Source organism: Dendrobates tinctorius, unplaced genomic scaffold (genome assembly GCF_039654945.1).
Source record: "Dendrobates tinctorius isolate UK_male_01 unplaced genomic scaffold, ASM3965494v1 ptg000016l, whole genome shotgun sequence".
Lineage (NCBI taxonomy): Eukaryota > Metazoa > Chordata > Amphibia > Anura > Dendrobatidae > Dendrobates > Dendrobates tinctorius.
In genome coordinates, this window is record NW_027361684.1 from 59240359 (window position 1) to 59265006 (window position 24648).

At 41.3% G+C, this 24648-nt stretch overlaps 1 long non-coding RNA gene across 1 annotated transcript; it reads right to left on the minus strand.

The window, feature by feature from the left end:
• Window positions 1-14562: 14562 nt before the first annotated feature.
• LOC141078215 (uncharacterized) lies at window positions 14563-16040 on the minus strand. Its single transcript, XR_012227716.1, has 3 exons — window positions 15985-16040; window positions 15837-15894; window positions 14563-14731 (listed from the first exon to the last, which is right to left on the minus strand). It is a non-coding gene; the product is annotated as an uncharacterized lncRNA (long non-coding RNA).
• Window positions 16041-24648: the final 8608 nt, after the last annotated feature.

Sequence of the window (24648 nt, forward strand, 5' to 3'; positions counted from 1 at the left end):
AATTGGACTCCCAGCTAAAGATGGGACCTCGCGAGCTTCCATCCGTAAGTCTCTTCCAATTATCCAGAATGCTGCTGCCTTTCTGGCAGATGCCTCGGCAGACTCTGTAAGAATGGCGGCCAGGTCTGCAAGTTTGTCTAATTCGGCCCGAAGAGCCCTCTGGTTGAAATGCTGGCCGGGAGATATCCAAGCCAGGTCCCGTCTCTGTTCTATCCCCTGTGAGGGTGAATACTTGTTCGGCCCCGTCCTAGACGAACTGTTAGAGAAAGCCGGGGACGAGAAAAAGAAATTTCCGAGTCTGCCGAATATATCCTGGAGACGTCCCTTTTCTAGGAAAGGGTATTCCCGCAGGAGGCAGGCCAGAGATCAGAACAGATGGGACAACAAGAAAACCAGAGGTACGGGCTTCATGTTCGGAGGAGGGGGGCACCAAGAAGGTCCATCACGGGATAATAAGAAACCGCCCCAATGACTAGTAGCTCCGGTAGGAGGAAGATTATCTGCCTTCTACCCGGCCTGGGCCAGAATCTCAAATAGCAGCTGGATACTGGGGGTAATAGCTACAGGACTGCACCTAGAGTTCTCCTGCGTTCCCCAAGACCAGTTCAAGGTAACTCCGCTCAAATCTTCCCCGCTAGAACAGGCTACCCTGGAAACCGAGGTCCTCGAGCTACTGGACAAAAAAGTCCTGACGAGAGTTCCAGAGGAAGAGAAGGGGAAAGGCTTCTATTCCCCCCTGTTCTTGGTCCGTAAACCGGACGACTCATTTAGGGCTATATTTAATCTCAAAGCCCTCAATAAATTTCTGGTCGTTCGACCATTTAAAATGGAAACAATTAACACCGCAATAAAAATGCTGTTTCAAAACTGCTTCATGGTGGTCCTAGATCTGAAAGACGCGTACTACCATATACCCATATGTCTAGCTCACCAACCTTTCCTTAGACTGGCGGTTCAGTTGGAGGGGTCAATCCAGCACTTCCAGTACGCGACCTTACCCTTCGGGGTGGCAGTTGCACCCCGAGTATTCACTAAAGTGATGGCAGAGGTGATGGCCCATCTGCGCGAATTAAATATTCTAGTCGTTCCCTATCTAGATGACCTCCTTATAATAGGCAGTTCAGCCGAGCAATGTTTAGAACAGTTACAGAAAACAACGGCAGCTCTACAGCGGTTGGGATGGTTACTTAATATCAAAAAATCCCGTTTGCAGCCATTAAAAATTCAACAATTTTTAGGCCTAACCCTAGATTCTAAAAAACAGGAATGCCGTCTGCCCCCAGAGAAGCTGCTGCACCTACATGGCCGGGTCCTGAACGCTTTCAACAACCCCTCCATGTCCCTCAGGAAAGCCATGTCCCTGTTGGGTTCCCTCTCGTCCTGCATTCCCGCGGTCCAGTGGGCCCAAGTTCATACGAGAACTCTACAGGGCGAAGTTTTGTGGTATCAGAGGATTCTTGGGGATAACTTAGAAGGTCGACTGACCTTATCCAGAAACACAATAGAGTCCCTGGAATGGTGGCTAGAAAGAAATAACTTGTCTAGAGGGGTCCCTTGGGAGTATAACATTACCCGCATGGTCACCACGGATGCAAGCCCTTCCGGTTGGGGGGCGCATATGGAGGGAATTCTGGTCCAGGGCCTATGGGAACGGGATCAAATACAAATGTCTTCTAATTTTAAAGAATTGACAGCGGTAGCACACGCAGCTAAAGAGCTCCTTATGTATCTACAGGGCCATCACGTACGAGTTCTCTCGGACAATCGAGTGGCCGTGGCCTATATCAATCACCAAGGCGGAACTCGATCCAAAACTCTGATGAATGTGGCAGGACAGTTGTTCCAGCTAGCGGAGCGGCATTTTTTATCTCTCACGGCTCTTCACATAAGAGGGAAAGAAAACGTCGCGGCAGATTTCCTAAGCCGCAATCTGTTAAAACAGGGAGAGTGGACCTTAAACACCTCCATTTTTGTTCAGATTGTACAGAGATGGGGTCAACCAGAGGTGGATCTATTCGCCACCAAAGAGAACTCAAAAACGAGACAGTTTTGCTCCCTAAACCCCAGGGAGATTCCTCTGGCAGTAGATGTGCTACTGATAAAATGGGACTTCAGGCTAGCCTATGCCTTTCCTCCCCTATCTCTACTTCCTCTGGTGTTGAGGAAGATCAGGAAGGACAAGGCAAGAGTCATAGTCATTGCCCTGTTCTGGCCCAGAAGAGCATGGTTCTAGAACCTCAGGATCATGTCGATAGACGATCCTTGGGTGCTCCCGGACATCCCAGACCTTCTGTCCCAGGGCCCGGTCTTCCACCCTCAGGTGGCTGGCCTACATCTCACGGCGTGGAATTTGAGCGGTCACTCCTAAGGGGTAAAGGTTTCTCCCCAGACCTAATTGACACTCTGCTAAAAAGTAGGAAAGTGGTGACAACTAAGATTTACGTCAGAATTTGGAAAAGATTCCTCCAAAGCTCAAATACAAATACTGACGATTCCGTCCCTATAGGCCAGATCTTGGAATTTTTACAAAAAGGGCTGGACCTGGGTCTCTCCACCAGTACCCTTAAAGTACAGGTATCTGCCTTAGGGGCCCTCTTTAGCTGCAACATCGTGGCTAATTACTGGGTCAATAGGTTTATCAAAGCAGCAAGTAGGTCCAGACCAATAGTAAAGAATAGACTCACGCCATGGGATTTGAACCTAGTCCTCACAGCTATGACAGAAGCGCCATTTGAGCCCATCTCGTCAGCCTCTATTAGGAGCCTGTCCCTCAAGGAAGCTTTCCTGATAGCCATAACGTCAGCCCGTAGGGTAAGCGACATTCAGGCATTGTCGAGGCGCCCACCTTTTCTTCAGGTAAAAGAGGATAGGGTAATACTTAGACCTGACCCAGCGTATTTACCAAAAGTAGCCTCCAACTTTCATAGGTCGCAGGAAATAGTCCTCCCTTCCTTCCTCCCTAAACCATCTAATGAGAAGGAGGAGAAGCTACACACTTTAGATGTTAGGAGATGCCTCTTAGAGTATCTAGCAGCTACCGATCCCTGGAAGAAGGACAATGCCCTCTTTGTCTCCTACCAAGGCCCTAGGAAAGGTCTTAGGGTGTCCAAAAGTACTCTAGCCAGATGGGTTAGAGAAGCAATCTCGTTAGCTTATACCTCAAAAGGTAGAGTAGCTCCGGAGAAATTGAAGGCGCATTCCACCAGAGCCATGGCGACCTCGTGGGCCGAGAGATCGGAAGTCTCCATCGACCAGATTTGTAAGGCGGCCACTTGGTCCTCTCCGAGCACTTTTTATAGTCATTATAGGCTAGACTTGGGTGCCTCTGCAGACCTCTCCTTCGGTATCAGGGTTTTGCAGGCTGTAGTCCCCCCCTAAAGTAGTGATTACTCTCTGTAATTCTCTCAGGTGGTGCTGTCATGGACGACCGAATAAAGTCTTAGTTACTCACCGGTTAACGGTATTTTTCGGAGTCCATGACAGCACCCGTATATTCCCTCCCTTAAATTTAATCGGGGTGTGCACGTCTATTTCTTGTATGCTCACTGGTGATAAAAGTTTATAATTGTAAAGAATACTGTACATACAGTAAATCATGCATTAACCTTGGAAGTCCTCTTGTGCTCTGTAATCCAACTGATGCGTGGGAGAGGTGCCACCCTTTTTGTATCTGTAGGTTTCCTGTTCCTAAAGGGCGGATCCCCTCTCTCAGGTGGTGCTGTCATGGACTCCGAAAAATACCATTAACCGGTGAGTAACTAAGACTTTTTCTTCCACATTGCTTCAGTTCCTGTGAAGCACATAAGGGTTAATAAACTTCTTGAATATGGTTTTGAGCACCTTGAGGGGTCCAGTTTTTAGAATGGTGTCAATTTTGGGTATTTTCGGTCATGTGCACCCCTCAAAATGACTTTAAATATGATGTGGTCCCTAAAAAAATGCTTTTGTAAATTTTGTTGAAAAACTAAGAAATCGCTGGTCAAATTTTAGCCCTTATAACTTCCTAACAAAAAATTTTGTTTCCAAAATTGTGCTGATGTAAAGTAGACATGTGAGAAATGTTATTTATTAAGAAATTTGTGTGACATATCTCTCTAAATTATGGGTATAAAAATTGAAAGTTTGAAAATTGCAAAATTTTCAACATTTTCACCATATTTCTGTTTTTTTTCATAAACTCAAGTCATAAAGAAGAAATTTTACCACTAACATGAAGTAAAATATGTCACAAAAAACAGTATTAGAATCAGCAGGATCCGTTAAAGTGTTTCAGAGTTATAACCTCATAAAGTGACAGTGGTCAGAATTGTTAAAATTGGCCTGGTCATTAACCTGCAAAATGGCTCTGTCACTAAGGGGTTAAGAGATTGCTTTTAAAAGCCTTTCAAACTCTCATAGTCTGCAAGATGATATCAAATCGCCAAAATTCAGACTTATTACAAATTTGTATCAAGTTCTATTGGTTTAGGATTAGCTCTCTCATTTCTAGTGGCAAGCCAATTAATTTGATCAAGTCCTATTAAGATAAAAAGAACATTCACAGAAATTTCTGCAACATATTTGTTGTTTATATGGCCATGTTTGTGTTTTTTTTCTGCTGCTATTTATGTACAGTACATTTGTTGCATTAAACAGCTGGATGTGATTTTGTAAAAATTCATACTTACTGTGTATTTATGTTTTTGTTTTTGTGTCTTTCCTGTTATGTTTCTAGGTGGAACCTGCAAAAAAGCATGTAAAAAACACATGTATTTCTAAGTGCAAAATTCCAGCACTTGTGTGCTAAAAGTACATTGAAAAATGTCCTAAATCTGTATGAAAACAGGTTTAAAAAGGACAAAATGTAATAAAAAGCTGCACATATTCATACAATTTTAAAAAAAGAATCTGTGGCGCCCCCAGGGGTATGGTCGCCACACTGGCTTTGCCTTCATCCAGGGGAGGGTAATGGCAGGCTTGGAAGCAGTGATGGGTCTCTCCAGCAGTTAACCTAATGCATGCAACACAGTTCCACTCCGGGCCAGCAGGGGGAGCTCTGAACCAGGATTGAGGAGCAGAGTACTCTCTGAGGGTCAGGAGGAAGGAGTAGGCAGATAGTGTGAGGAGGTCCACGTGTGCAGACGTGTGGAGCGGGGTGGAGGTTGAGCTCCGGGAGGAGAGCTCCCTCAACGTTAGAGTGCAAAGACTGGAGACTGGTCTCCATGGTGGTATGGATACTAACGGTCCTGCCACAGATACCAGAAGAGTAGGAGGCTGTAAATGCCCTGCTCCCACCAAAGACTTGGGACACAACAGCAATTGAATAGAGAGCCAGGACTCAGGAGAGGAGTCCCCGAGAGAGGCTACAGCTGTCTGTCATACAAGTAAAGTTCTAGGAACATTCGAAGAGAGGCATTTCAGAGTAACTAAGTACTGGAGTGCTTCACACTACAAAGCGCTAGGAAGGAGACTGCACAGCCCTTCTGCTGAGAGAGAATCCTGATCTGCTTCCAGGCTAACCTGCTCCAATACCATCTGTAATCAGGACTCTGGACTGCATATACTCAGTAAAGGTACAGAAACTACAACCGCTGTGTCTTGTCTGTTCCCTACGCTTTCGGCACTGCTATATCCCCGTGCCAGCTACATCTACACTGCCCTGGGACTACAGCTCCACCTGTGGGGAGCTTGACCATCTAAGCTGCACCACACCACCAGTCCCAGTGGATCTGTATGCAGCGTTGGCCTAACACCATATTTGCCAAACACCACGGGTGGCGTCACAAACTATTATTATACCATTAACTACATCTCCCCATTACTTGGGTGCCCAGGGCCATGGACCGGGTCACCGCTGCTGTGACAAATCCCCCTGACACCGGTCCGGTACCGAGTACCCCCACAGCCCTGGGTGGGCGACCCAAATCTATCACTTGCAAAACTGCCACAAAAAACAGCAGAAGAGACTTTAAATAAAAGATGTTTCAGGAAATGCCGGTATATAAAAAAGTTGCGTGCACACACCTTGATAGGGATGTTTATTTGGACTGTAATGACTGTCTCAACAAGAGGCAAATACCCTTGCATATATACTGCTCAAAGAAATAAAGGGAACACAAACAGCCTGTTGCAAATGGAGTAGTGTTCCCTTTATTTTTTGAGCAGTATATTTAGCATAATTATTATCAAAATTAGAGAATGAATTTATGTGGAAAATGTAATTTCTAACCACATTAGAGCATAGTTCGATTTTCTTTACTTTTTAATTAATATTATTATGTCACTGACTTTCACAAACTTTACACTATAAAAATCAATTTTTATAAGAATCTAATAATTTGAAAACTTGATGTTTTTGAAAATGGTGCCAGGCTCTAGCAATTTTATCCAACTTTAACTAAATAAATGCAAATATTTACCAAAATAATCTTCATCCATTATATTTTTTTCAGCTTTACAGAGGCACAGAACTGCAAATATTTTATTGCCTTTATGTTCTTTGACAACTTATACGTGAGTGTGAATATAGCTTAAAATTCCAAGCATGTTGCTCGAGAGAGAAGTTGTAAGATCTCATACTACTGAGGTCAGTAATAAGGCTGACAAGATGTCATCATTAGTGACTTAGGTTAATTGAATCTGTTAGAAACTTGATAATTTCCTCCCACTGTGAATATTCAATGAAAAAAATACAGTATATATATATAGGACTCAGAAAGACTAATAATAAAGTTTTTCTATTTCTAAATTAAATGTCTCTTGTGTTATGTGCAAGAAAGTGCAAACAATCAACTTCCCATTAGATACTGTTTTAATAGTTGACTGCCTGAAAATATTTTCTATGATTGGAAGTGTACAACGAAGAAAGAGAGGCCACAATTAAATTAACATGGCCCAATATCAAAGGGGATGGGAATAAAATAGCCTTAGCTCCCTCCTTTTTTATGACTCCCTAGCAGCTGTTGGATCTTGTCATGATCAGACCATGTCCCTGTATGAACAGTCACAGCCATTACACAGTACACAGCAGGGGCACATTTATAAGATTATCTCAGCACAGGAATATTTTATTTAAAAACATCCATTCGTTGAAGTTATTTAAATATTCCAATACCTAGTGATTAAAATGAACTTTTGTTTGTGGGAAAACCCCTTTAATTGCTTTACCCCCGAAGGTGGCTTGCTCTTTAACGAATATGCCAATTTTTACAATTCTGACCACTGTCGCTTTATGAGGTAATAACTCTGGAACACTTCAACGGATCCCCGTGATTTTGAGAATATTTTTTTGTGACATATTGTACTTAATGATAGTGGTAAAATTTCATTGATATGGCTTACATTTATTTATTTAAAAAATGGAAATTTGGCAAAAATTTTGTAAATTTCGCAATTTTCCAGCTTTGAATTTTCATGCTCTTAAATTACAGATATACAGTACAGACCAAAAGTTTGGACACACCTTCTTATTCCAATAGTTTTCTTTTTTTTCATGACTATGAAAATTGTAGATTCACTCTGAAGGCATCAAAACTATGAATTAACACATGTGGAATTATATAATTAACAAAAAACTGTGAAACAACTGAAAATATGTCTTATATTCTAGGTTCTTCACAGTAGCCACCTTTTGCTTTGATTACTGCTTTGCACACTCTTGGTATTCTCTTGATGAGCTTCAAGAGGTAGTCCACCGAAATGGTTTTCACTTCACAGGTGTGCCCCGTCAGGTTTAATAAGTGGGATTTCTTGCCTTATAAATGGGGTTGGGACCATCAGTTGTGTTGTGCAGAAGTCTGGTGGATACACAGCTGACTGTCCTACTGAATAGACTGTTAGAATTTGTATTATGGCAAGAAAAAAAACAGCTAAGTAAAGAAAAACGAGTGGCCATCATTACTTTAAGAAATGAAGGTCAGTCAGTCCAAAAAATTGGGAAAACTTTGAAAGTGTCCCCAAGTGCAGTGGCAAAAACAATCAAGCGTTACAAAGAAACTGGCTCACATGAGGACCACCCCAGGAAAGGAAGACCAAGAGTCACCTCTGATGCGGAGTATAAGTTCATCCGAGTCACCAGTCTCAGAAATTGCAGGTTAACAGCAGCTCAGATTAGAGACCAGGTCAATGCCACACACGGTTCTAGCAGCAGACACATCTCTACAACAACTGTTAAGAGGAGACTTTGTGCAGCAGGCCTTCATGGTAAAATAGCAGCGAGGAAACCACTTCTAAGGACAGGCAACAAGCAGAAGAGACTTGTTTGGGCTAAAGAACACAAGGAATGGACATTAGACCAGTGGAAATCTGTGCTTTGGTCTGATGAGTCCAAATTTGAGATCTTTGGTTCCAACCACCGTGTCTTTGTGCGACGCAGAAAAGGTGAATGGATGGACTCTACATGCCTGGTTCCCACCGTGAAGTATGGAGGAGGAGGTGTGATGGTGTGGGGGTGCTTTGCTGGTGACACTGTTGCGGATTTATTCAATATTGAAGGCATACTGAACCAGCATGGCTACCACAGCATCTTGCAGCGGCATGCTATTCCATCCAGTTTTTGTTTAGTTAGACCATCATTTATTTTTCAACAGGACAATGACCCCAAACACACCTCCAGGCTGTGTAAGGGCTATTTGACCAAGAAGGTGAGTGATGGGGTGCTACGAAAAAAACTCATACCACAAGATATGGCTTTCCCAAAACCCTGACTGATGACAAATGCACATGACCTGGCCTCCACAGTCACCAGACCTAAACCCAATCGAGATGGTTTGGGGTGAGCTGGACCGCAGAGTGAAGGCAAAAGGGCCAACAAGTGCTAAGCATCTCTGGGAACTCCTTCAAGACTGTTGGAAGACCATTTCCGGTGGCTACCTCTTGAAGCTCATCAAGAGAATGCCAAGAGTGTGCAAAGCAGTAATCAAAGCAAGAGGTGGCTACTTTGAAGAACCTAGAATTTAAGACATATTTTCAGTTGTTTCACACTTTTTTGTTAATTATATAATTCAGCATGTGTTAATTCATAGTTTTAATGCCTTCAGAGTGAATCTACAATTTTCATAGTCATGAAAATAAAGAAAACTCTTGGAATGAGAAGGTGTGTCCGAACTTTTGGTCTGTACTGTATGTCACACACAACAGTTAATAAGTAACATTTATCACATGTCTACTTTACATCAGCACAATTTTGGAACAAACATTTTTTTAGTAAGTTAAAAGGATTAAAAGTTGACCAGCAATTTCTCATTTTCACAACCAAATTTACAAAACCATTTTTTCAGGGGCCACATCACATTTGAAGTCATTTTGAGGTATCTATATGAGAGAAGATACCCCAAAGTGACATCATTCTAAAAACTGCATCCCTCAAGGTGCTTAAGACCACTTTAAAGAAGTTCATTAACCCTTTAGTGGCTTCACAGGAATTTTTAAAATGTGGAAAAAATGAACATTTGACTTTTTTTCACAAAACATTTACTTGAGGTCCAATTTTTTTATTTTGACAAGGGTAACAGGAAAAAATTTGACCCTAAAATGTGTTGTGTAATTTCTCCAGAGCACGATTATATCCCATATAAGGAAAAAAAACACTGTTTAGGCGCACAGCAGAGTTCAAAAGGGAAGGAGCGCCATTTGACTTTTTGAATGTAAAATTTCCTGGAATAATTTGTGGATGCCATGTCGCATTTGGAAAGCCTCTGATATACCTAAACGCTGAAAATTCCCCACAAGTGACACCATTTTGAAAACTAGACCCCTCAGGGAACTGATCTAGATGTGTGGTGAGCATATTGAACCCTCAGGTGCTTCATGGAAGTTTATAACGTTTTCAAATCCAAAGGTTCCATATGAATCACGTATTCCAGAGATTTACACAGAAACCCCAATGCAAGTGCTCAGCGCAGAGCGCAGGATAAGTATGCACTAAGCCTTACTGCGATCTTCGTGAGGCAGAATGAAAAAATCCACAGCAGGTATTTTTTTATATTTTTACAATTATTTAAATCTTTTTTGTAACTTTATTTTAACTTTAGTTATCATTTTTTGCAGGCTGATCACTTGTACAGCATGGAGATGTAAGACAGCTCTGGAACCCATCATTTATTCATACTAAAAGAACCCAGTTGTAACATCCCTGCCAGATTCACTGCATGGCTTCCCATCTCCCATCAGACTGAGCAAAAGAAGAAAGACGCGCACTCTTGCTGTGGAGGAGATAGGTGCTGACTGTACGTGGAGGGTCCACAAACAATAGTCAGTAGATAAACAGTCGCACTCAAGTGTGGATTAATCTTGCCAAAAAATCTTGAAGATTTTGTGAAATTTTTGGATTTTTATTTTATTTCAAATGCATCAAATAGTGTAACACCGCAGACTAAAGAAGTATCCAAAATGTGGGTATAATATCGTAATCCAGGATATGAGTATACTATGGTTACGTTTCGACCTACTAAGAGGCCTTTCTCAAACCATACTGCAAAATAAAATAAAAAGCAATTACAACAATGAATATGGACGACAAACTCACGGAAAGCTGGAAAAGAAATAATAAACATGAAAAAAATGTGAAAAAAAAATATATATATTTTTTTTTAAAAATATTAACAAAAAAACAACAAAAACAGAAAAGTAGTGCAAAAAAACCCTAAAGGCGAAACATATATCTATACAAATTTAAGCACGACAACATAAAGGTCCCTAAGGCAATTAGGAAAATGTCATATAGAGAGTAAAAAAATTAATTTAAGCAAGTGCTAGAGAGACTATTGGCCACAAGTCAATTTTAACATTCTAGGCATCAGGAGTAACAATGGGGATAAGCAGCAGACCTAGATGAGACATATTATAGTATTGTCTCTGTACATGATGAAATAACAGGGGTGGTGGAAACACAAGGCAGGCAAATAAGGCAGATATACTGAGTACTAACCTCAAGTAGTGTCAAGGAAAAGATTAATTAGAGCATTTTCAGAAGTCCCAAACAGGGGCTGTAGGAGAAAACATGAGAGATGAATGTGGAGAAGAAAAAAATGGATCAGAAGGAGATGTTATGCACCAGATGGTGCTGCAGAGCTGACCTGATGGCATGGGAGCAGCCTGGACCTGCGGTGTTGTAAGTGTGTGCTCAAGAAAGCGCGGTATATATATGTGTATTCAGAAGGTGCAGGATGATGACGTCTTAAAGCCAATGTGGCTAGAGCGTCCTGGCGTCTGTATGGGGTTTGCGGCATAGGGAGGGAGAGAGAGCAGGGGGAGGTCAGGCTGAGGGCAGTGTGTGTTTGGAAGAGGGCATGCGGTAGCTCAGAGCAGTACCTGCACTGTTGAAGGAGAGACTCAGTGGTGGAGGGAGGGGTGAGAAGGGGAGAGAACAGTTTATGATAAATGAGAGAGAGGAAGGGATGAAGTTGGAAATGTGTCAATAAATAAAAAAGAAGTAGAGGGGAAGAAAAAATAGAATAAGAAAGATAAGAAAAGCGGGTTAATAAATAAGAAGAAGGGATATAAGTAAAAAAGAGGGGGGGGAAGAAGGGGAAAAATAAAACATAAAAATGGGAAAAAAAAATAAATGAAATGGGAAAAATAAATTGAAAAAATAAAAAATAGAAAAATTTAAAAATTAAAAAAATAAAAAATAGTAAGATGAAAATAAAGAACAAAAAATAAAAAAATCTAAAAATAAAAATAAAAATAAAAAAATGAATTAATAGAATTTGAGAGAAAATGTGAAAAAAAGGGAAAAAGGGAATAAAATAAAAATGAAAATAAAAAGGGAGAAGAAAAAGAAAAAGAAAAACGAAAAACGGATGAAAAATAAAAAATGAAAATAGAAAAAATATATACGGGAATACTCACCCATGCGGGGGAGGGGGAAAAAAATTAGTGGATCTGTAAGATAAAGAAATAAAAAGAATTGAAATACAATGAGATGGAAAGCCGCCATTCCACCACCCTAAGGGATAAAAAGACAACATAATATTAGGTTAATAATATATGTGAATACATGCTTAAACCAAAGATGCATAAAATAGGTAGAAATCCAAGGAACTATTGCGGGCTAAGGTCCAACTCACGGTTAAGGCCTTTAGGGGCCAAAGTCTGTATCCTATATATCCAGAAGGATTCCCTTGATTTTAGGAGCTTGATGTGGTCACCTCCCCTGCGCGGTCTTTCAACTTTTTCTATAACCTGGAACCTAAGTTGAGATACTGAGTGGTTGGCGTTGATGAAGTGATATGGGATTGGAAGCCAAGTCTTCTTGCACCGGATAGTTGATTTATGGCTCGAAATTCTGTCACGTACGTGCTGAGTAGTTTCGCCAACGTATAAGAGGCCACAGGGGCACTTAATTAGGTAAACCACATAGTTCGTGTCACATGTAAAAAAGCCCCTGATGCCATAGCGTTTGCCAGTACGTGGATGTGTTATGTCGCTCCCCTTGATCACATTGGAGCAACAAGCGCACCCAAGACAGGGAAAGGTGCCCTTTCGTTCAGTTCCAAGAAAGGTCTGTCTAGGAGTTCTAGTTAGACTTCCAATATCGGCTCTGACCAGCTCATCTCGGATGTTTCTAGGATGGCGTTTGCACATAAGTGCTGGTGTTTTAAATGCCTCAATATGGGGATATTATCTAGGTAGAATTGACCAATGTTTGTGGATAATGTGATAAATTTTGGGCATAACAGGATGGTGGGTGTGTACGAAGGTGACACGTTCGCCTTTGGGTTGAGATGGTTGCAGGGGGCAAGGTTCCAGGGCATGGCGTGTTTCACTTTCAAGAAGTTTGGTGGGATAATGCCTTGCTTTGAATTTGTCTGACATTTCATTGAGGCGAATGGGAGCCAGAGTAGGGTCTGTGACAATTCTAGTAACGCGTGTGAACTGAGAACGGGGGAGACTATCCTTGGTAGAGGCAGGGTGACAGCTTGTGTAATGAAGAAGGTTGTTGGAGTCGGTGGCTTTAACATATAGATCAGTAGAAAGTGTACCAGTGCATGACTTGATTACCAGTGTATCCAGGAAAGAGATCTGGGAAGAATTGCAATTAAGGGTGAACTGTAATTCAGGTCTGATAGAATTAAGATGTTCCGTGAAGGAATGTAAGTCCTCGAGGGTACCCAGTCATAGACAAAAAATATCATCGATATATCGTAGCCAACATTGGCTGTATGTTTTGAAAAGGGTATTATTGTAGACATAGGAACATTCGAAATCATTCATGTAGGCATTAGCGTAAGCAGGTGCTACGTTAGCGCCCATTGCGGTCCCGCGGCACTGTAGATAAAATTGGTCCCCAAAGAGAAAGAAATTTTCTTTCAAGATGATGGACAGGAGATCAATACAAAGCTGAATGGAGTTGTGGGAAAGGTCAGAGGACTCAAGGAGGGTTTTGGTAGCACTAATCCCTAGGTCATGATCTATAGAAGTATATAAGCTTTTGACATCCAGGGTGACTAGGAGACATTCCGGAGGGATATTGTCAATTTGTCGAATAAAGGAGAGAAAGTGACCTGTATCTAGGACAAAGGACTTGGTAGTTTTGGTAAGAGGGGTCAAGATTTTTTCTAAAAAGGTGGAGATTGGGGAGAAGATTGAATCAGTGGAGGCAACGATAGGGCGGCCAGGAGGTTTAAGTAGAGACTTGTGAATTTTGGGTAAGGTATAGAATACAGGGATAACTGGGTTAGAATTTTTGAGAAACGTGACGGTTTTGGAATCAATGGTTTTTAGGGTCAGATACCTGTCAAGGACTTCGTCAATTAGGAGCTTAATGCGTGGTGTAGGATCACGGGAAATTTTCTGGTATGTGGAGGAATCAGAAAGTTGACGTGAAATTTCATCCATATAGTCGGAGAAATTTTGGATGACAATGGCTCCTCCCTTGTCAGCCGGTTTGATGATTATTGATTTATTATTCTTTAGGGAATAAATGGCTTGTCTCTCTATAGGAGTAATGTTACTATGTGTAGGTAATAAACCTTTTTCGTGTTCAGCTAGAATGTATTCTATGTCTTTTTGGACTACATCAATAAAAGCCTCAACAGCATGAAAGGTGTGTGGTGGAGAGAAGTTACTGGGGTTGCGTAGACCAAGGGAAGAGATGGATAAATCGGGAATGGGGTTCCCCCCAATTGGAGGGGCCCTGTTCCCTGGGGTGACTGGTTCCAGTCCAAAATACGTTTTAAGGCGAATATTCCGAAAAAAGTTCTGTAGATCTTGTGATAGCTGGAATTTATCCCAAGAGGGGGTGGGGCAGAATGATAAGCCTTTTTGAAGAACAGACAGCTCTAACGGGCTAAGGGTGTAAGATGAGTTGTTGAAGACCGAGTTGGTGGGCTTACCTGAGATCTGGTCGTCATACGTTCTGCGTAGTTTGCGGCTTGCCCTCCGAGTCGGTCTCCTCCTGCCGTCTGTTGATGGTTGTTTCTTGAAGGTTGACGCCTGGCTAAAAAACGATTGTGGGATGAGCTTCCAGTGGAGCTGTCGCTGTCGGTGTGGTAAGCGCCTGTGCGTCTTTGATTGTAGTTCCTTCGCCCAGAGCCCATAGAGGAGGAGTCGTGCCATCTGTAGACCCTGTCGTAGGTGTAGTCGTCTGCGTCCCTTTGGAATTTGGCTCGCTTTTTGTCTTGTAGGGTTTTACGGTGTTCGTCAAGGGACTTGTCCGTTTTGGTTTTAAGGTTTTGCCAATCGCTGTTAGAAAGAGTGGAGCTAAGTTGTTCCTCTATAGAAGCAATTTTCGTGGATGTCTCGGTAATTGCTGTGTAGAGAAAATCAATTGTTAACAGAATAATATCAAATGAACATTTGTTAAGTATTTGCTGGAATCTTTCACAGAACTCAGGTTTGTCTGAGAATAAGGTAGGTCGGAGATGGCTCCGCAGGCCCCGTGGAATTCTGTCTAATTTATGATACTCCGCCAGAGTGGTAGCATGTAGATCATAGGCCAGTAGTCGTCGTCGTTCCCTTTCGTAGTCTCTAGTGCGGGTTTCTTGAGCAGGGGTTTTCAAGAAGTCCCCTGAAGAGGCAACCTGGGACAGGATCCGAGTAGTTGTTGTGTCATCAAAGGCAAAGGTATTCCGAGACATTTAGGGTGCAGGTGCAAGCGTCAACAAAAGCCGAGCAAAAGAAGAAAGACGCGCACTCTTGCTGTGGAGGAGATAGGTGCTGACTGTACGTGGAGGGTCCACAAACAATAGTCAGTAGATAAACAGTCGCACTCAAGTGTGGATTAATCTTGCCAAAAAATCTTGAAGATTTTGTGAAATTTTTGGATTTTTATTTTATTTCAAATGCATCAAATAGTGTAACACGCAGACAAAAGAAGTATCCAAAATGTGGGTATAATATCGTAATCCAGGATATGAGTATACTATGGTTACGTTTCGACCTACTAAGAGGCCTTTCTCAAACCATACTGCAAAATAAAATAAAAAGCAATTACAACAATGAATATGGACGACAAACTCGCGGAAAGCTGGAAAAGAAATAATAAACATGAAAAAAATGTGAAAAAATTTTAAAAAAAAATACAAATATATTTTTTTAAAAATATTAACAAAAAAACAGCAAAAACAGAAAAGTAGTGCAAAAAAACCCTAAAGGCAAAACATATATCTATACAAATTTAAGCACGACAACATAAAGGTCCCTAAGGCAATTAGGAAAATGTCATATAGAGAGTAAAAAAATTAAATTAAGCAAGTGCTAGAGAGACTATTGGCCACAAGTCAATTTTAACATTCTAGGCATCAGGAGTAACAATGGGGATAAGCAGCAGACCTAGATAAGACATATTATAGTATTGTCTCTGTACATGATGAAATACAAGGCAGGCAAATAAGGCAGATATACTGAGTACTAACCTCAAGTAGTGTCAAGGAAAAGATTAATTAGAGCATTTTCAGAAGTCCCAAACAGGGGCTGTAGGAGAAAACATGAGAGATGAATGTGGAGAAGAAAAAAATAGATCAGAAGGAGATGTTATGCACCAGATGGTGCTGCAGAGCTGACCTGATGGCATGGGAGCAGCCTGGACCTGCGGTGTTGTAAGTGTGTGCTCAAGAAAGTGTGTGCTCAAGAAAGCGCGGTATATATATGTGTATTCAGAAGGTGCAGGATGATGACGTCATAAAGCCAATGTGGCTAGAGCGTCCTGGCGTCTGTATGGGGTTTGCGGCATAGGGAGGGAGAGAGAGCAGGGGGAGGTCAGGCTGAGGGCAGTGTGTGTTTGGAAGAGGGCATGCGGTAGCTCAGAGCAGTACCTGCACTGTTGAAGGAGAGACTCAGTGGTGGAGGGAGGGGTGAGAAGGGGAGAGAACAGTTTATGATAAATGAGAGAGAGGAAGGGATGAAGTTGGAAATGTGTCAATAAATAAAAAAGAAGTAGAGGGGAAGAAAAAATAGAATAAGAAAGATAAGAAAAGCGGGTTAATAAATAAGAAGAAGGGATATAAGTAAAAAAGAGGGGGGGAAGAAGGGGAAAAATAAAACATAAAAATGGGAAAAAAATAAATGAAATGGGAAAAATAAATTGAAAAAATAAAAAATAGAAAAATTTAAAAATTAAAAAAATAAAAAATAGTAAGATGAAAATAAAGAATAAAAAATATAAAAATAAAAATAAAAATAAAAAAATGAATTAATAATAGAATTTGAGAGAAAATGTGAAAAAAAGGGAAAAAGGGAATAAAATAAAAATGAAAATAAAAAGGGAGAAGAAAAAGAAAAACGAAAAACGGATGAAAAATAAAAAGTGAAAATAGAAAAAATATATACGGGAATACTCACCCATGCGGGGGAGGGGGAAAAAAAATTAGTGGATCTGTAAGATAAAGAAATAAAAAGAATTGAAATACAATGAGATGGAAAGCCGCCATTCCACCACCCTAAGGGATAAAAAGACAACATAATATTAGGTTAATTATATATGTGAATACATGCTTAAACCAAAGATGCATAAAATAGGTAGAAATCCAAGGAACTATTGCGGGCTAAGAAACAACCATCAACAGACGGCAGGAGGAGACCGACTCGGAGGGCAAGCCGCAAACTACGCAGAACGTATGACGACCAGATCTCAGGTAAGCCCACCAACTCGGTCTTCAACATCTCATCTTACACCCTTAGCCCGTTAGAGCTGTCTGTTCTTCAAAAAGGCTTATCATTCTGCCCCACCCCCTCTTGGGATAAATTCCAGCTATCACAAGATCTACAGAACTTTTTTCGGAATATTCGCCTTAAAACGTATTTTGGACTGGAACCAGTCACCCCAGGGAACAGGGCCCCTCCAATTGGGGGGAACCCCATTCCCGATTTATCCATCTCTTCCCTTGGTCTACGCAACCCCAGTAACTTCTCTCCACCACACACCTTTCATGCTGTTGAGGCTTTTATTGATGTAGTCCAAAAAGACATAGAATACATTCTAGCTGAACACGAAAAAGGTTTATTACCTACACATAGTAACATTACTCCTATAGAGAGACAAGCCATTTATTCCCTAAAGAATAATAAATCAATAATCATCAAACCGGCTGACAAGGGAGGAGCCATTGTCATCCAAAATTTCTCCGACTATATGGATGAAATTTCACGTCAACTTTCTGATTCCTCCACATACCAGAAAATTTCCCGTGATCCTACACCACGCATTAAGCTCCTAATTGACGAAGTCCTTGACAGGTATCTGACCCTAAAAACCATTGATTCCAAAACCGTCACGTTTCTCAAAAATTCTAACCCAGTTATTCCTGTATTCTATACATTACCCAAAATTCACAAGTCTCTACTTAAACCTCCTGGCCGCCCTATCGTTGCCTCCACTGATTCAATCTTCTCCCCAATCTCCACCTTTTTAGAAAAAATCTTGACCCCTCTTACCAAAACTACCAAGTCCTTTGTCCTAGATACAGGTCACTTTCTCTCCTTTATTCGACAAATTGACAATATCCCTCCGGAATGTCTCCTAATCACCCTGGATGTCAAAAGCTTATATACTTCTATAGATCACGACCTAGGGATTAGTGCTACCAAAACCCTCCTTGAGTCCTCTGACCTTTCCCACAACTCCATTCAGCTTTGTATTGATCTCCTGTCCATCATCTTGAAAGAAAATTTCTTTCTCTTTGGGGACCAATTTTATCTACAGTGCCGCGGGACCGCAATGGGCGCTAACGTAGCACCTGCTTACGCTAATGCCTACATGAATGATTTCGAATGTTCCTATGTCTACAATAGAATCATAGAATCGTAGAGTTGGAAGGGACCTCCTGGGCCATCTGGTCCAACCCCCTGCTCAAAGCAGGATTCGCTAAATCATCCCAGTCAGATGTCTGTCCAGCCTCTGCTTGAAGACTTCCATTGAAGGAGAACTCACCACTTCTCGTGGCAGCCTGTTCCACTCATTGATCACTCTAACTGTCAAAAAGTTTTTTCTAATATCTAATCTGTGTCTCCTCCCATTCAGTTTCATCCCATTGCTTCTAGTCTTTCCTTGTGCAAATGAGAATAAAGTTGATCCTTCTACAATGTGACAGCCCTTTAGATATTTGTAGACAGCTATTAAGTCTCCTCTCAGTCTTCTCTTTTGCAAACTAAACATTCCCAAATCCTGCAACCTTTCCTCATAAGACAGGGTTTGCAGACCGGTCACCATTCTGGTCGCTCTTTTCTGAACTTGCTCCAGTTTGTTGATGTCTTTTTTAAAATGTGGTGCCCAAAACTGGACACAATATTCCAGATGAGGTCTGACCAAAGAGGAGTAGAGGGAAATAATGACTTCACGTGATCTAGACTGTATGCTTCTGTTAATACATCCTAGAATTGCATTTGCCTTTTTTGCTGCTGCATCACACTGTTGACTCATATTCAGTCTGTGATCTATTAGTATACCCAAGTCTTTTTCACATGTGCTGTCACTTAGCCCTATTCCTCCCATTCTATATATGCTTTTTCCATTTTTATTGCCCAGATGTAGTACTTTGCATTTCTCCCTGTTAAAAACCATTCTGTTAGTTGCTGCCCACTTCTCCAGTTTATTTAAATCTTTTTGAATCCTCTCTCTCTCTTCTCTAGTATTAGCTATCCCTCCTAGCTTTGTGTCATCAGCAAATTTATTCAGTTTACCCTCAATTCCTTCATCTAAATCGTTGATAAAGATGTTGAACAATACAGGGCCCAGGACAGAGCCCTGTGGTACCCCACTTGAGACATTCTTCCAACTGGATGTGCAGCCATTTACGACCACTCTTTGGGTCCAATCACTAAGCCAGTTATGAATCCACCTAACAGTTGCCTTGTCCATTCCATACTTAATCATTTTTTCAATAAGGATTGTATGAGAGACTTTGTCAAATGCTTTGCTGAAGTCAAGATATACTATATCTACAGCATTTCCTTGATCCACCCAATCAGTGATACCGTCATAGAAGGAAATTAAGTTAGTCTGACATGACTTATTAGTTACAAACCCATGCTGACTCTGTTTAATCACTTCATTCTTATCCAGGTATTGACATACATGTTGTTTAATAATTTGTTCAAAGATCTTTCCTGGTATAGAAGTCAGACTCACCGGCCTATAGTTACCTGGGTCCACCTTCTTCCCCTTTTTGAAGATAGGAACAACATTTGCTCTTCTCCAGTCTTCTGGCACTTCTCCTGTTCTCCAAGAATTTTTAAAGATTATAGAGAGGGGTTTAAAAATTTCTTCTGCTATCTCCTTCAGTACTCTGGGGTGTAATTCATCTGGACCTGGAGACTTGAATTCATTTAGGCTAGCTAAGTGTTTCCTCACTATCTTTCTGTTTATAGATATCCTGGATTCTTCTATTCCCTTAATAGGACAGTGAATAACAGTTGATGTTACATTTCCTTTCTGAGTGAAAACAGATGCAAAATAGGAATTTAAAAGTTCAGCCTTCTCAACATCCTGTCTTACCATTTCATCATTTTCATCCTGTAAAAATCCTATAGCATCTTTGACTTTTCTTTTACTTTTGACATATCCCCAAAATCCTTTATTATTGCTTTTGACATCTCTTGCAAGCCTCAATTCATTTTCAGCTTTAGCTAATCTGATTTGTGCCCTGCAGGTTCTGCAGACAGCATTATATTCTTCTTTAGATATGCCTCCCTCTTTCCATTTTATAAACATTTTTTTCTTCCTTTTTAGCATGTGCTTAAGTTCTGTGTTCATCCATCCTGGTTTCCTTAACTGCTTCCTATTCTTCCCTCTTTTCGGAATTGTTAACAACTGTGCTTTGAGAATTTCATTTTTCAAGATTTCCCATCCTTCCTGGACATTTTTGTCTTTAACGATATCCAGCCATTGGATCCCTCCAATTCTCTTTCTCAATCCCTTAAAATCTGCCTTTCTGAAATCTAACCTTGACGTCTGAGTCTTCACAGGTCTTCCGCCTATAGTTATCCAAAATTCTAAAATAGCATGGTCGCTACCTCCTAGGGTCCCAGCCACTTTTACCTCCTCAACCATTTCCTCCCTGTTTATAAGGATTAGATCCAAGGTAGCAGTTCCCCTTGTTTTCTCCCTTACCTTTTGGAAGATAAAGTTGTCAGCAAGAGAGGATAAGAATTTCCTTGACCTGTTAGTTTTGCCTGAGAGAGATTCCCAACAAATGTCTGGATAGTTGAAATCTCCCATGACAACTATGTCATATTTTTTGGAGAACTTGGCCATTTGATGCATAAAGAGTTCATCCATAGCTTCAGCTTGCACAGGCGGCCTGTAGTAAATGCCTACAATGGTGTCCTTTCCATTGTTCTGTCCTTGTATTCTTACCCAAACAGTTTCCACAGAACTCCCAGTCTCTGAAGCTTCAATCTCTGTGCAGATATACGCGTTTCTAACATACAATGCGACACCCCCTCCTTGTTTATCAAGTCTGTTTCTTGCAAATAAGTTGTATCCTTCTAGTCTTGTATTCCAATCATGTGTATTGTCCCACCAAGTTTCAGTGATTCCAATGACATCATATTTATTTTCCTGTGTTAGTAGTTCCAATTCTCCTTGTTTGTTGCCCATGCTTTGTGCATTAGTATAGAAACATTTTAGTTTGTGATTGGTTTCTCTTTCTCCAATATTTTTATTAATTAGATTCTTTCGTCTTTGTTCTTCCTTTCCACTTCTAATAGCAGAGTTCTCAATAGCATTTGTCAGGTGTATGGCTTTTTCTGGTCTTTTGCTTCCCTTCCCATGTTGTTCTAGTTTAAAGCTCTCCTTACAAGTGTAGCAAGGCGACTTCCAAATACATGCTTACCAGTCTTCGTAAGGTGCACCCCATCTCTAGCAAGTAGTCCATCGTATAAGTAGTTCACTCCGTGATCCAGAAATCCAAATCGTTGCTGACGGCACCATCGACGTAGCCAGTTGTTCACCTGCAGAATCTTATTCCACCTCCTTGTTCCATGACCATCCACTGGGAGGATGGAAGAGAAGACCACCTGCGCTCCCAGTTCTTTCACTTTCTTGCCTAAGTCTTCAAAGTCTCTGCAGATGGTTTCCAGGTCGTTTCTTGCAGTGTCATTTGTCCCCACATGTAGTAGCAGGAATGGGTAGTCATCTGTAGGTCTGAAGAGTCCTGATATCCTGTCAGACACATCTTTAATTTTTGCACCTGGAAGACAACACATTTCTCTTGAAGTTATATCCGGTCTGCAGATAGCGGCCTCAGTTCCTCTCAACAGGGAATCCCCCATGACCACCACTCTCCGTTTCTTCTTCACAACATTTTTCTTTCTCCATCCAGGAGGACTCTGAAGGCGTACAAGGTTGCTGCTTGTTGGCAAAGTCTTATCCTGATGTATTTCTTCATTGTTTTCCTGCGTGAGGGCCTGGTACTGGTTTCTGAGCAGTATGGGTGCTGACTGCCTCCTGATCCTCCTGCTTCTCTGGGTCACATGTCTCCATTCCTCTGTTTCTTCAGGTGCACTTCGAATTTCTTCTCTTTCTGTAACATGAAGAGATAATTCTGCTCTGTCCAAGAACTCTTCACCTTCCTTAATGATCTTCAACGTAGCTAACCTCTCTTCGAGATTTTGCAACTTTTCCTCCAACAGGGACACAAGCTTGCATTTGTGGCATGTGAAGTTTGGCTTTTCCACTGGTAAGTCTGTGAACATGTAGCAAGAAATGCAGCTCACCAAATGGCTCCTGGCCTCTTCCATCTTGAGATTTCTTAAAAACGATGAAAGATGAGCCCAAATTCGGCGCGCGGTTTTCCGATTTCCTCTTTTCAGCTGCAACGGCCAAAACCCAGTGATCGTTGAGCTCGCGGAGACTCTTCACTTATCCCAGAAGGCACTGGGAATATGCAAATGATCTCCTCAAGACTGTTCCCCTGGTTTCAAAACATACAGCCAATGTTGGCTACGATATATCGATGATATTTTTTGTCTATGGCTGGGTACCCTCGAGGACTTACATTCCTTCACGGAACATCTTAATTCTATCAGACCTGAATTACAGTTCACCCTTAATTGCAATTCTTCCCAGATCTCTTTCCTGGATACACTGGTAATCAAGTCCTGCACTGGTACACTTTCTACTGATCTATATGTTAAAGCCACCGACTCCAACAACCTTCTTCATTACACAAGCTGTCACCCTGCCTCTACCAAGGATAGTCTCCCCCGTTCTCAGTTCACACGCGTTACTAGAATTGTCACAGACCCTACTCTGGCTCCCATTCGCCTCAATGAAATGTCAGACAAATTCAAAGCAAGGCATTATCCCACCAAACTTCTTGAAAGTGAAACACGCCATGCCCTGGAACCTTGCCCCCTGCAACCATCTCAACCCAAAGGCGAACGTGTCACCTTCGTACACACCCACCATCCTGTTATGCCCAAAATGTATCACATTATCCACAAACATTGGTCAATTCTACCTAGATCCTATCCCCATATTGAGGCATTTAAAACACCAGCACTTATGTGCAAACGCCGTCCTAGAAACATCCGAGATGAGCTGGTCAGAGCCGATATTGGAAGTCTAACTAGAACTCCTAGACAGACCTTTCTTGGAACTGAACGAAAGGGCACCTTTCCCTGTCTTGGGTGCGCTTGTTGCTCCAATGTGATCAAGGGGAGCGACATAACACATCCACGTACTGGCAAACGCTATGGCATCAGGGGCTTTTTTACATGTGACACGAACTATGTGGTTTACCTAATTAAGTGCCCCTGTGGCCTCTTATACGTTGGCGAAACTACTCAGCACGTACGTGACAGAATTTCGAGCCATAAATCAACTATCCGGTGCAAGAAGACTTGGCTTCCAATCCCATATCACTTCATCAACGCCAACCACTCAGTATCTCAACTTAGGTTCCAGGTTATAGAAAAAGTTGAAAGACCGCGCAGGGGAGGTGACCACATCAAGCTCCTAAAATCAAGGGAATCCTTCTGGATATATAGGATACAGACTTTGGCCCCTAAAGGCCTTAACCGTGAGTTGGACCTTAGCCCGCAATAGTTCCTTGGATTCCTACCTATTTTATGCATCTTTGGTTTAAGCATGTATTCACATATATTATTAACCTAATATTATGTTGTCTTTTTATCCCTTAGGGTGGTGGAATGGCGGCTTTCCATCTCATTGTATTTCAATTCTTTTTATTTCTTTATCTTACAGATCCACTAATTTTTTTTCCCCCTCCCCCGCATGGGTGAGTATTCCCGTATATATTTTTTCTATTTTCATTTTTTATTTTTCATCCGTTTTTCGTTTTTCTTTTTCTTTTTCTTCTCCCTTTTTATTTTCATTTTTATTTTATTCCCTTTTTCCCTTTTTTCACATTTTCTCTCAAATTCTATTATTAATTCATTTTTTTATTTTTATTTTTATATTTTTTTATTTTTTGTTCTTTATTTTCATCTTACTATTTTTTATTTTTTTAATTTTTAAATTTTTCTATTTTTTATTTTTTCAATTTATTTTTCCCATTTCATTTATTTTTTTCCCATTTTTATGTTTTATTTTTCCCCTTCTTCCCCCCCTCTTTTTTACTTATATCCCTTCTTCTTATTTATTAACCCGCTTTTCTTATCTTTCTTATTCTATTTTTTCTTCCCCTCTACTTCTTTTTTATTTATTGACACATTTCCAACTTCATCCCTTCCTCTCTCTCATTTATAATAAACTGTTCTCTCCCCTTCTCACCCCTCCCTCCACCATTGAGTCTCTCCTTCAACAGTGCAGGTACTGCTCTGAGCTACCGCATGCCCTCTTCCAAACACACACTGCCCTCAGCCTGACCTCCCCCTGCTCTCTCTCCCTCCCTATGCCGCAAACCCCATACAGACGCCAGGACGCTCTAGCCACATTGGCTTTATGACGTCATCATCCTGCACCTTCTGAATACACATATATATACCGCGCTTTCTTGAGCACACACTTACAACACCGCAGGTCCAGGCTGCTCCCATGCCATCAGGTCAGCTCTGCAGCACCATCTGGTGCATAACATCTCCTTCTGATCCATTTTTTTCTTCTCCACATTCATCTCTCATGTTTTCTCCTACAGCCCCTGTTTGGGACTTCTGAAAATGCTCTAATTAATCTTTTCCTTGACACTACTTGAGGTTAGTACTCAGTATATCTGCCTTATTTGCCTGCCTTGTGTTTCCACCACCCCTGTTATTTCATCATGTACA